Source organism: Enhydra lutris, unplaced genomic scaffold (assembly GCF_002288905.1).
Source record: "Enhydra lutris kenyoni isolate GAN:26980312 unplaced genomic scaffold, ASM228890v2 scaffoldscaffold14, whole genome shotgun sequence".
NCBI lineage: Eukaryota > Metazoa > Chordata > Mammalia > Carnivora > Mustelidae > Enhydra > Enhydra lutris.
In genome coordinates, this window is record NW_019154098.1 from 30,274,647 (window position 1) to 30,285,962 (window position 11,316).

The 11,316-nt window shown below is 36.6% G+C and overlaps 1 pseudogene; it reads left to right on the top strand.

Moving 5' to 3' along the window:
- The first annotated feature begins 9,908 nt into the window (after positions 1 to 9,908).
- Positions 9,909 to 10,690, top strand: LOC111146486 (annotated as a pseudogene).
- The last annotated feature ends 626 nt before the right edge of the window (positions 10,691 to 11,316 follow it).

An 11,316-nucleotide genomic window follows, 5' to 3' on the forward strand; every position in this document is an offset into this window, starting at 1 on the left:
CAATCTGCTTTGTATATTTTTCTTTGCTCTGCTATTTTGTGGCAAGCCTGTCATTGATCGGCTTCTTGACATGCACATAAAATCAATTAGCATTCAGTCTCTGAGAATAATTCTCTTAATAGGTTACTGCTTTCAGCATTTAGCCAACAGAGAAACATTTCTTTCCACACCACCCCATACTTATTTAGGAAGGCATTTGGTAACACTTATCAGCCTACACATGCCAGCAATTAGATGTCAATAGAATTTCTATGTTCAATCCTTTGTATACGAGAAATATTCTAGCCAAAATTTCTAGTCCTCTTCCAATTTTCTGAACTCATCAGTCTTTGTCATTTTACTATAGGGTGATTTTATAGACATCAGATAAAGGCCCACCACATCTGCCTCCAAACTTCCCCTAAAAAGGGAAAGTATGAAAGTAGAAACCAAGATTTAGAATATGCCAGGCCAGCTTTCTATTCCTTGTGTTTCAGGAGGTACAATGAAAACCCATTATTTAACTCTTCTTATAACTTTTCCTTTAATTGCTAACCCAGCTTTCTTTTTTTTATTGTTTTACCTCTTTCTTACTCCAGAGATATAATCTGAATGTCATTGTCTTGTAGACCTTTCTAACCTCACCTCCCTCCACTATCCTTCTCTTTCACTACACTCCAGCCATACTGGCTTATATTTAGGTTCCACAACATGTAAAACTCATGTCCATCTCAAGACCTTTATAGTTTCTTCTCCTTCTACTTGAGTATTCTTCCTCAACAATGTCATGTGGCTGCCTTTTTCCACAGAGGTCTGGTCTAGAGATAAATTCATGAGACATATGCTCCTTGGTAGTTATTAAAGGTAGGCATGGATAAAATTATCCAGGAGTAACAAGAATAATAAGAGAGGAATGCAAATAAGAATGGATAATGTTAGAAAAGGTACAGAACAGGAGTACCCAGTGAGGGAAAAGGGTAACCATGCAAATGTGGCACCCTGCAGAAGAGAGTTCTCATGGGGTGAATGTTTGTGCCCTCCAAAAATTCATATACTGAAATCCTAATCCCCAACATGATAGTATTTGGAGGCGAGGAGGTAATTAGGTTTGGATGAGGTCATGAGGGTAGAGCCCCTATGATGAGATTTGTGCCTATAAGAAGAGAAAGAAACACAAGAGGCTTCTTTCTCTTCTTGTTCCTACAAAGAACAGATCATATGAGCCCACAGCAAGATGGTAGCCCTATGAAAGCAAGTAAGTGGGTTCTCACCAGGAACCAAAACTGTTGGAACCTTGATCCTGATATTCCAGCTTCTGGAAGGGTGAGAAAATAATTTTCTGTTGTTTAAAACACCCAGTCTATGGTATTTTGATATAGCAGCTGAGTTGACCTAGACAAGAGTGTTTCCAAAGAGGGAATTGTACAGAATGTAAGATGCTGCTGAAATGATGTAAGATGAGCACTAAAAAGCATCCATTGAGTTTAGTCACATAAAACTGCTGATAACCTTTGTTAGAGTTGTTTTACTGAAATGATGGGGTCAGAAGTCAGACTGAGGGGTGGGAGATGAGAACATAAGGTCCAGGAGTATATGCAACTTTCTCATACACACATACACGCAAAATCAGTTTTTGCTTTATGTGACCTTGGGCAAACGTCCTACATTCTCTGAACTTCATCTTTATTATCTTTAACTTGAGCAGCTCATACTTAGCTTGAAGGTATGTTGCGATTAATTGATATGACATAGAAAAATGCTTAAAATACCATGAACACTCAATAAATGCAAATTCCTTTCACTTCTCCCACGTGAAGTCCTTTAAAATAAATCTGTAGGCCAGAATCAAACATACTGCTTTAACCAAGGACTATATGGGAGTTTTGTTATTGGTCCAGTAAAATACTGTGTAAGAACAGTAATTTCCATATAGGTATAGAAATCGTGTGTGTGTGCATATGTGTGCACATGTGTGTATACTAAAATCATTTGCTGACATGCCTTACTACAACTATAAAACACTGTGAATTTATGTCTTATTTAAATTTATTCTAACCTTGAGATTTTTGTTAGAGCCTCTGCTTCCTAACTAGCCTATTCCCCTGTCCTTTGGTTCTCTATTTATTATGCCTCCTACAGGAAACATTTTACATGTTTCTTTATGTAAAATTCTTAACATGACTCCCAGTAGACTGCATTTCTTCACTGGTTAAGATGGTGGTGAGCCTGAATCCTTCAAAATGTCCATGATCACCTAGAGTTCATACCACTTATCCATTCAGACATGTTATAGCCATTGCAAACTTTTAGATGCTTGTTTCTTTAGACATGCTAAACACAAATGACTATGTACTCTGTTGTTTCCAATATCTTGTTTTGACTACAAGTTATATCCCGATCAACCAGAGGCTCCAACATGGGACTGTGACTCTTTAGCAAGGGATATAAAGACATTTAGATTCTTTCACAGCAGCAGCAAGCAGCCACAGTGCCCTGTCTGTGGCCACAGCTCCAGACCAGCCTGTTTGGGCTAAAAGACCTTGGCTTCTTCCCTCTTGGCATAAAAATGCCTTGGTTCATATCCAGTTTTATGCCTGGTTGTTTATCTTCCCATTGATTCTGTGACCTCCTGCTATCCTTGCACATTTATATATATAAATTTTTCTTTTTGTTTTTTCCCCTATCATCAGTCAGTTAGTTTTGTTACCTGTGATCAAAATATGCTTAACTATTAGAGAGGGAGGTCTTCATGTAACAGACCCAAGTAAGAACTTGGTAGCCATGCTTAGTGACTGGTCTGGCACTTCCTAACAGAATTATTTGTTGCTTTTGGCAGATTCGGGCAGGGGGGTTGAGGGGAACCACTGCCATACCAGAGCTTCTGATGCCAGTGACTATCTGTCTGGGGGTATTCTCCAGGGAAAGAGAACATTGGGGGAAAATAGTATTGCAATTTAGACTGTCACTTCATTTAATAATGGGGAAATGGTATTACTTTACTGGTAATTAATTTTTTTAAAAAGCCTCATGTAAAACGTCAGCTGGACTGTTTATTAGAACATATCAACACATTAGATAAACAGCCTTGTTGATTTACCCATGACAGCTAAACTGATGAATTTCAATTGAGCCTATTACAAACCTGGCTCTGACTTGTAAAAATGTCTATTATGAGTCAAGACTGAGTGGGACTATCTAGGCATGTATGTATTTTCCTGCCTTTAATGACAGACACATACATATGAAAAGGTTGTTTATCCTTTGAGCCCCAAACATCATACAGCGTTCCTTTGAAATGTTAAAACTGGAGCCATTGGTCTCTTATCTACAGAGAAAAACAATACTGTGGCTTCAGGAGAAACGGATAGCAGAGGGTGAGATGGAAAGAAAAACACCAACAAGAATGATAAACTGGATTTTAATGACAAAGTCACTTTGCCAACTGTAACTTGGGTGCTGGGTAAGCTGATCTGACTTCATTAGGTGATAGCCAGCCTCCCAAAGCCATCATCAGCCTGGAAGAAAGCCATATGTGTAGGTCGCTCAAATGGACATTGATTTTTCAATAAACTGGAACCCAAAGCCAACATCACTCCAATGATATCTTTTCTCAGGAGAGAGGATTTCTCGCTCATGCCTGGCACCATGTCTCAGCTCTTATATTACAAGAATTACATGGGTGAAGCAGAGTAGAAAACATCAGCTCACTTAAGTCATGTGATAAATGAGGCAATTAAGTCAATTAGATGCACAGTTACTGAGTTATATCTGTTTTGCTTTGTAAAATATAATTTTAAATAGGATCATCTATCTTACCATACTTGACAGCATTAGAATTCTGTGGGGCAGAAAAAATGTGATTCATTACTCTGAAAACAGTGCCTTACTCTCTCAACTTGGTCTTTAAATTGGAGGTTGTGATCCCTTAACTCTTTATCTCTGAGCAGAACACATTTTTTGCTTGTTGTTTGCCTACTCTTTAAATGTGTGGCTTTTGTACTAGTCCTCATGTGGTTGGGGCATTAGTAGAACATTAATTTTTTTCAATGCATGATTTATCATATGCATCGCTTTCTGGAGGAAGAGATTTACATTGTTCTGGTTGAGTCATTTGAGTGACTTTGTATTAAAAGGATGAGCAGTCATTCTGGTTTGAGGGACGAGCCCCAGGAACCTTAGTGGTTTAATTAAATACTGTTCACCACAACCCCATCTCCTTGGTATGCAAAATTGTCACAGCAGAGAGGTATATACTGCCTGCAGAGGAGCCAAGGTGCTTCTGAAAAAGGCAACCTAATAAGACCCTTTTTCTTTTGGAAGATCAGTCATTCTAAAGCCTTCTTTGAACTGTGATGGTCTTATCTAAGGTGTGTGGGCAAATCAGGGCACTAAGAGCCACTATGGGAAACTAATCATGAATGAGGGTAATACTGGATGGGTAGCCACTGCTAGGTTAGGGGCTTATCAAGAAATTGCTCATGAGTCAAATTATGTTTCCTTTTCTCTCCACGAATTATATTTTCCTTGTTTCATTGAGCCAACTAAAATTAGTGAACTACTTAAAAATTAGGATATTTCACATATTAATATGGGTTACTTTGGCCAGAGTAGATGCTCTGCAGTTTTCTTTCAAAGTCTACCACTAACATATATACTTCTACTCTCCTTGCTTCATTCATTTCTTTTACTTTCCGAAACTCAGCAGGCAGCTGAGTTTTTCACCTTTTGCCTAGATGGTTGTGGGAGAGGGTTCTGATTCTATCACACAATGGGGCTGAGAATGGAAGCTCCTTTTTTTTTTTTAAAGAATTTATTTTTTTTATTTTGTAAGGGGAAAATTCTGATTAAATATAAAATGGTATTGTCAAGAAAAGGATATCAGCAAAAATACTAGTACCTACTTATTTCATTTTATCCTTTTTTTAAAAATTTTTTATTTCTTTCCAGCGTAACAGTATTCATTGTTTTTGCACCACACCCAGTGCTCCATGCAATCCGTGCTCCTTTTAACCCAGCCACCTGGGGTATGGATGAGAAGCTACTGCTGAACAGGTGAGGAGAACCTCAGCTGTAGCCTAGGGAACTGTCCTGGCTGAAACTGAGCATGTGAGTTGTGATCTTTCACACTAAGGGGTGGAGATCTAGCAGGAACATCACTGCAGGGGAGGACAGGAACATTAAACATGAATTTTTTTTTTTAAAGATTAATTTATTTATTTGAGAGAGAATGAGAAAGAAATAGAGAGGGTGGGGGAGGGGCAGAGGGAAAGGAGAAGAGAGCATCTCCAGCAGACTCCCCGCTGAGCATGGAGCCAGACTGGACTGGGGCTTGATCTCAGGATCTTGAGATCATGACCTGAGCCAAAGTTAAGAGCCAGAGAGAGGCTCAACCAACCAAGTCACCCGGGTGAACCATTAAACATGGATTTTTAAAGACAGAATTAATTGTTGGTGAAAGAATATGTAAATCTTAAATTCAAAAAATATTGTCAAATTAACCTTGGAAAGATTGAACTAAGTTAAATACTGACCAACAGTTTATTAGAGCACCAGTTTACATACTAGTCTTTTTTAGACATACATACAACACTTTTTTAGTTTTGCTAATCTGATGCAGGAAATTTGTCACTTTAAATTCTGTTAGTGAGTTTAAGCATGTTTTCAGATGTATGCTGGCCATTTTTTTAAGAACTGCCAGTTTGTAACTATTGTTTATTTTTCTTATTAGGCTACTTGCTTTTCCTTATTGAACTATAGGAATCCTGATGGTTCTTTCTCTGTCATATCTGTTGCAAATATTTTCTTCCAGTCTGTTACTTTAAATCTGGTTGTTGTATCTCACTGTCCAGAAATTATTCAGTTTTGTTTATAAGATTTGTAAGATGAAGCTGTTAAATTTTTTTTATGGGTTTGGAGTTTAATGGCTTTCATAGATCTCCTCAGCTTCATGATTGTCAAAATAACCTTCTGTACATTCCTTTAAGAAATCTGTAGGTTTTTGTAATTGTACTTATTTAATTATTCAAGTTATTTTTATGTTTGCTGTGAGGTAGAGATTTAATTTTTTTAAGAACAAATGGATAGCTGATTACCTCAATATCATCTTCTCATTATTAGAAATCTAATTGTATCTAAAATTAACAGGTATCTTTTTGCCTTTTGGTTCATTTTGAGATTCCAATAGGGCATCTTACTTCTTGGAGATTTAGGATTGGTGATTACTCATCATCCTCCTCTTTAGATTCCTCAAAAATTGATAATAAGCACTTAGAATCCAATAAGGATGAAAATGTGCAGCATGATGTTTACACTGGCTGAGTGGTGCCTAATAATCTCCCCAAAATATAGAACTTCCAATATATTGTGTAAGAGGATATAGTCTGGCTTGGGGCCAAAGTGAGGCTTTCTATTTCTTCCCTACAGATCTAGTGCTTAGGATCTAACTGTGGGGAGGGTGAGATCTGCAAAGCAATTACTCAAACAGTTCAAGGAAAAGAATGCCAGCATCCTAAACCAATTTTCTTGGAATATTTACTCCAATAATACTACCTTCCAAGGAGGAGCAGAAATTCTTTCTTCTTTAAGGAAAAAAAATAAAAAACAAAGGAATGACCATCCTCCCCATCTTATACTCATTGTTTATCTTTCTTTCTCAACTTTTCTTTTTAGGATATCCTTGAATGTTTTCTCTTTCAGATGAATTTTAAAAGATAGTTGAAACTATCATTGAAAAAATCTTGTTGGGATTTTAGTTCATATTGCATTTAAACTACATATTTATTTGCACATTTATTTATACTATTGAGTTGTCTTATCCCAAGACTTCTTTACTCAGGCTTTATTATAGAAACTTGAGCAAAATCATATGATTTCCCCTATAAATGTCTTACGTACTCTGCTAAGTTGACTCATGAATATTTTAATCATTTTTATTCTCATTGAGTTGGATCTTCCATTTTTCTAATTAGTTTTTTACTTATATATAGAAAAGAGACTGGGGCACCTGGGTGGCTTCTCAGTTAAGCACATCTGCCTTCATAATCCCAGGGTCCTGGGATAGAGCCCTCCATTGGGCTCCTTGCTCAGTGGGGAGCCTGCTTCTCGCTTCTCCCTCTCTCTCTGCCTGCTGCTCCCTCTGCTTGTGCTCTCTCTGTCAAATAAATAAATAAATAAAATCTTTAAAAAAAAAGGGGGATTGATTTTTATGTGTTGACATTATATCAATCCATTTTACTAAAATTATCATTTTGTTCCTTCTCTTTTGCAATTCTATTGCACAAATAAGTTTGAGTCCCTTGTTTGAATACTTCTAACTCATTTTCTTTTCTTGCCTTGTTGCATTGGTTAGGACTCCTGGTTCTAGTAGTCATGATAGCTTTAAGGATCCTTATTTTGGTCAAGATTTCAGTGGGAATGTTTTTATTATTTCACCTTTATATATTTGCTAAGTTGATCTGACAGATTTTTTAAAAAACTAAACTAAGGGGCCCTGGGTGGCTCAGTGGGTTAAAGCCTCTGCCTTCGGCTCAGGTCGTGATCCCAGAGTCCTGGGATCGAGCCCCGCATCAGGCTCTCTGCTCAGCAGGGAGCCTGCTTCCTCCTCTCTCTCTGCCTGCCTCTCTGCCTACTTGTGATCTCTGTCTGTCAAATAAATAAATAAAATCTTAAAAAAAAAAAAAACTAAACTAAGAAGGAATATATCTATTCCTAGTTTGGCTTTATTAAGAATGGTATTGATTCATAAGAAATGCCCTTTTAATAAGATAATTGTATAATGTTCTCTAAATCTGTTAATCTGATTGAATTACATAAATATATTTCCAAGTGCTAAAACATTATTACACTTCTAGAATAATCATGTTGGGGCATTTATATAATTCTCTCAAAAATTACTGGTTTTCATCTGTGACTATTCAACTTAAGATATTTTTACTTATGTTTATAAATGAGATTAATCTATAGCTTTCCTATTTTTGGTATTCTTTTCTTTTTCAAGTTTTGAAGTTTTCAACATCTTAATGCCTTAAAAAGATTATTTAACAGAGTACTTTTCTTTTCTTTAAAGTTAGAATTTGGGGCACCTGGGTGGCTCAGTTGGTTGAGCATCTGACTCTTGGTTTTGGCATAGAACATGATCTCAGAGTTGTAAGATCGAGCTCCAGCTCTGTGCTCAGTGCAGAGTCTGCTTGAGATTCTCTCTCTCCCCCCACTCATGCTATCTCTCTCTCTCAAATAAATAAATAAATAAATAAATAAATAAAACTTAAAAAATTTTAAACAGAATTGGCCTATAAATTCATTTTGAGCTCATATCTTTTATAGGGATAGATTTTTTAAATATAGCTATTGATGTATTCAATTTTTACTTCCTCTCAAGTAATTTAAAGTAATTTATACTTTCTTAATTACTCATATTCTTTGTTTTTATTATATTTCTTTTTTGAGCAAAAAGTTATTCATAGCATTCTGTCAAGATTTCTTGATATTCCTTATCTGTAGCTAAATTTTTCCTTCTTTCACATTATTTTATCTTCTTCTTTTATTTAATACACTTGTCAAAGAAAACAAAAGACTAACTTCTCATTTTACTGATTAAATCTATTATGTACTCTGTTTTATTTATGCCCATTTGTCTCTTTCTTGAGTCCTTCTCTTGTTTCAGCAGAAGTTGGTGCTTGCTGCATGCTTTACTAGAAGCTTTTGAGAGCCACTGTGAGATTATTTAAGTAAGAGTCTGTCACTGAAATTAAGGAAAAGAAAATCACTGAAATTAAGGAAAAGAAAAATTTAATTATAAACCACATTATCACTTGGTGGCTAAAGCTTTTGAAATGTTCTAGTCTAAATCTATTAACATTTTCATTTATTTATCAAATAATATTTTTGAATGAAAAATATTCAATGCCAACTATGTACTACATGCTGAGGATAAGTAGTTAGCCAAACACACATGGTTCCTGTTCTCACAGGGCTTATAATCTGGTAGAAGAGATAGACATTAAACAGATAAAAGTACACAGGTAATTTTTAATTATCTCTGTACTTTGAAGAAAGAAAGAGGATGTTATAAAAAAGAATAATTTAAATGGAAAAATCAGAGAAAAATCTCTCTGAGGAAGTGACATTTAAGTTAAGTTAAGTTAATGATGATAGATTTTAGGTAGGCCAAGAGTGGAGGCAGGGCAGTGGGGGTGAAAGGAATGTAATATGCAGTAGCAGGAGATAAGAAAGATCCTGGCTTGATAAAAGTTAAAAGATGACAGGTTGAGATTAGAGCAAATTTAGGGAGTGGGGGAGAAACACAGCTGAGGTATAGACAAAGACCTGAGCATAATGGGCCTGTAGCCACAGACAGAAATTTGGGACTTGATTTTAAATAAAATGAGGAATCATTGAAATGTTTTAATTTGGGGAGTGACATAATTAAATCCACATTTCCAAAAGACCAGGCTGGCTTCAGAGCAGAGAACAAATTGGAGCAGAGCAAGGGTGGAAACAAGGAATAGTTTGAAACTTTTGACATATATCATGCAAGAAATAATTCTGGCTTTGGCTAGAGTGGTAGAGATGGCAAATGTACACTGATATGATTCATTTTACAAGATGAAATCAATATGACTAGGTAATGACTTTTTATTGTGGCAAGATACACACAGCATAAAATTTACCATATTAACCATTTTAAGGGTGCAATTCAATGTCATTTAGTACATCCACAATGCTTGCAACCATCACCACTATCTAGTTCCAGAACATTTTCATCACCCTAAAAGAAAGACTCATACCCATTAAGCAGTCACTCCTCTTTATTGGCTGAACTGTGACCACACCCCACCCCCCAAATTCATAAACTGGAAGTCCTAACCCTAAGTATCTCAGAATATGACTGTATTTGGAGATAGGGCTTATAAAGAGGAAATTAAGGTAAAATGAGGTCATTTAGGGCACTGACTTTTGGAGATCTTTGCACCGATAGACCTATCTATGTTTTTGACCTGTCGGGCTTTGGACAAAGTAGTAGGCTAGATTTGACAATGATGCAGAAGTGGAAAATCAATTTGTGGAATCCATTGAAGAATGGAGATGTGCTCTAGGATTGGACAAAGTGATCTTGCTTGGGCACAACTTGGGTGGGTTCTTGCTGCTGCTTATTCACTGAAGTACCTGTCAAGGGTTAATCATCTCATTTTAGTGGAGCCTTGGGGTTTTCCTGAGCCACTAGACCTTGCTGATCAGAGTGTGATCAGTGTGGATCAGAGCCTTGGGAGAAGCACTGACTCCCTTTAATCCTTTAGCTGGCCTCAGGATTGCAGGACCCTTTGGCTTAAGTCTAGTGCAGTGTTTAAGGCCTGATTTCAAATGGAAGTATTCATCAGTGTTTGAAGATGACACCATGACAGAATACATCTACCACCGTAATGTGCAGACTCCAAGTGGTGAGACAGCATTCAAAAATATGACTCTTCCTGATGGATGGGCAAAAAGGCCAGTGCTCCAGCGAACTGGTAAAATGCACCCTGACATTCCAGTTTCAGTGATCTATGGCGCCTGATCCTGCATAGATGGCAATTCTGGCAACAGCATCCAGTCTTTACAACCACATTCATTTGTGAAGACAATAGCCATTCTTGGGGCAGGGCATTATGTGTATGCAGATCAACCAGAAGACTTCCACCAGAAAGTAAAGGAGATCTGTGACACTGTGGACTGAGCACCCTGAAGAGGATGTGGGAGAGCCTGCTGACTGATAGAGTTCCTCAGCAATACTGCACAGTCAGTCTCCCCTGCAGAGTAAGGAATAAAACAAAAGATCCAGCAGTCCTATGACACATATTTTCTTTATGAAGTTGCTTGCACATTGAAGTCAGTTAGTGCCTTCTAGAAGAATGGCTTTCCTTTCTCCTATGCAAAATCGAAATATTCAAGAGTCTCCAAATCTAATAGCTTTAATAAAAGGTTATTTGTCCCTCTGCTGTACTGAAAAATTGTTATTTTTCAACTGAAATTTTTTTCGTTTCTATCTAACTTTGCTATGTCAGGTACTTTTTATATTTCAGTCTATTTACCAATTTTAAAAGGTGATTACTGGGTCTATAATTTTATATATTGTAAAGGTGCACTTTATTTTCTTTGCTTGTATTCACCATGTCTAATAACTGATATAGTTATTCACAGTTTTGTGTGTTTTTATGTAAAAAGTTATCACTCGTTTAGAATCTGTCATTTCATTTTTGAAATGGAGTGATGACATAGCATTTTGGCTAAAAAGATGGGATTTTGATCACTAGCATTAATTTTCCTGATTTTCCTCTGTTCTAAATTTAAGCCATGTTTAAC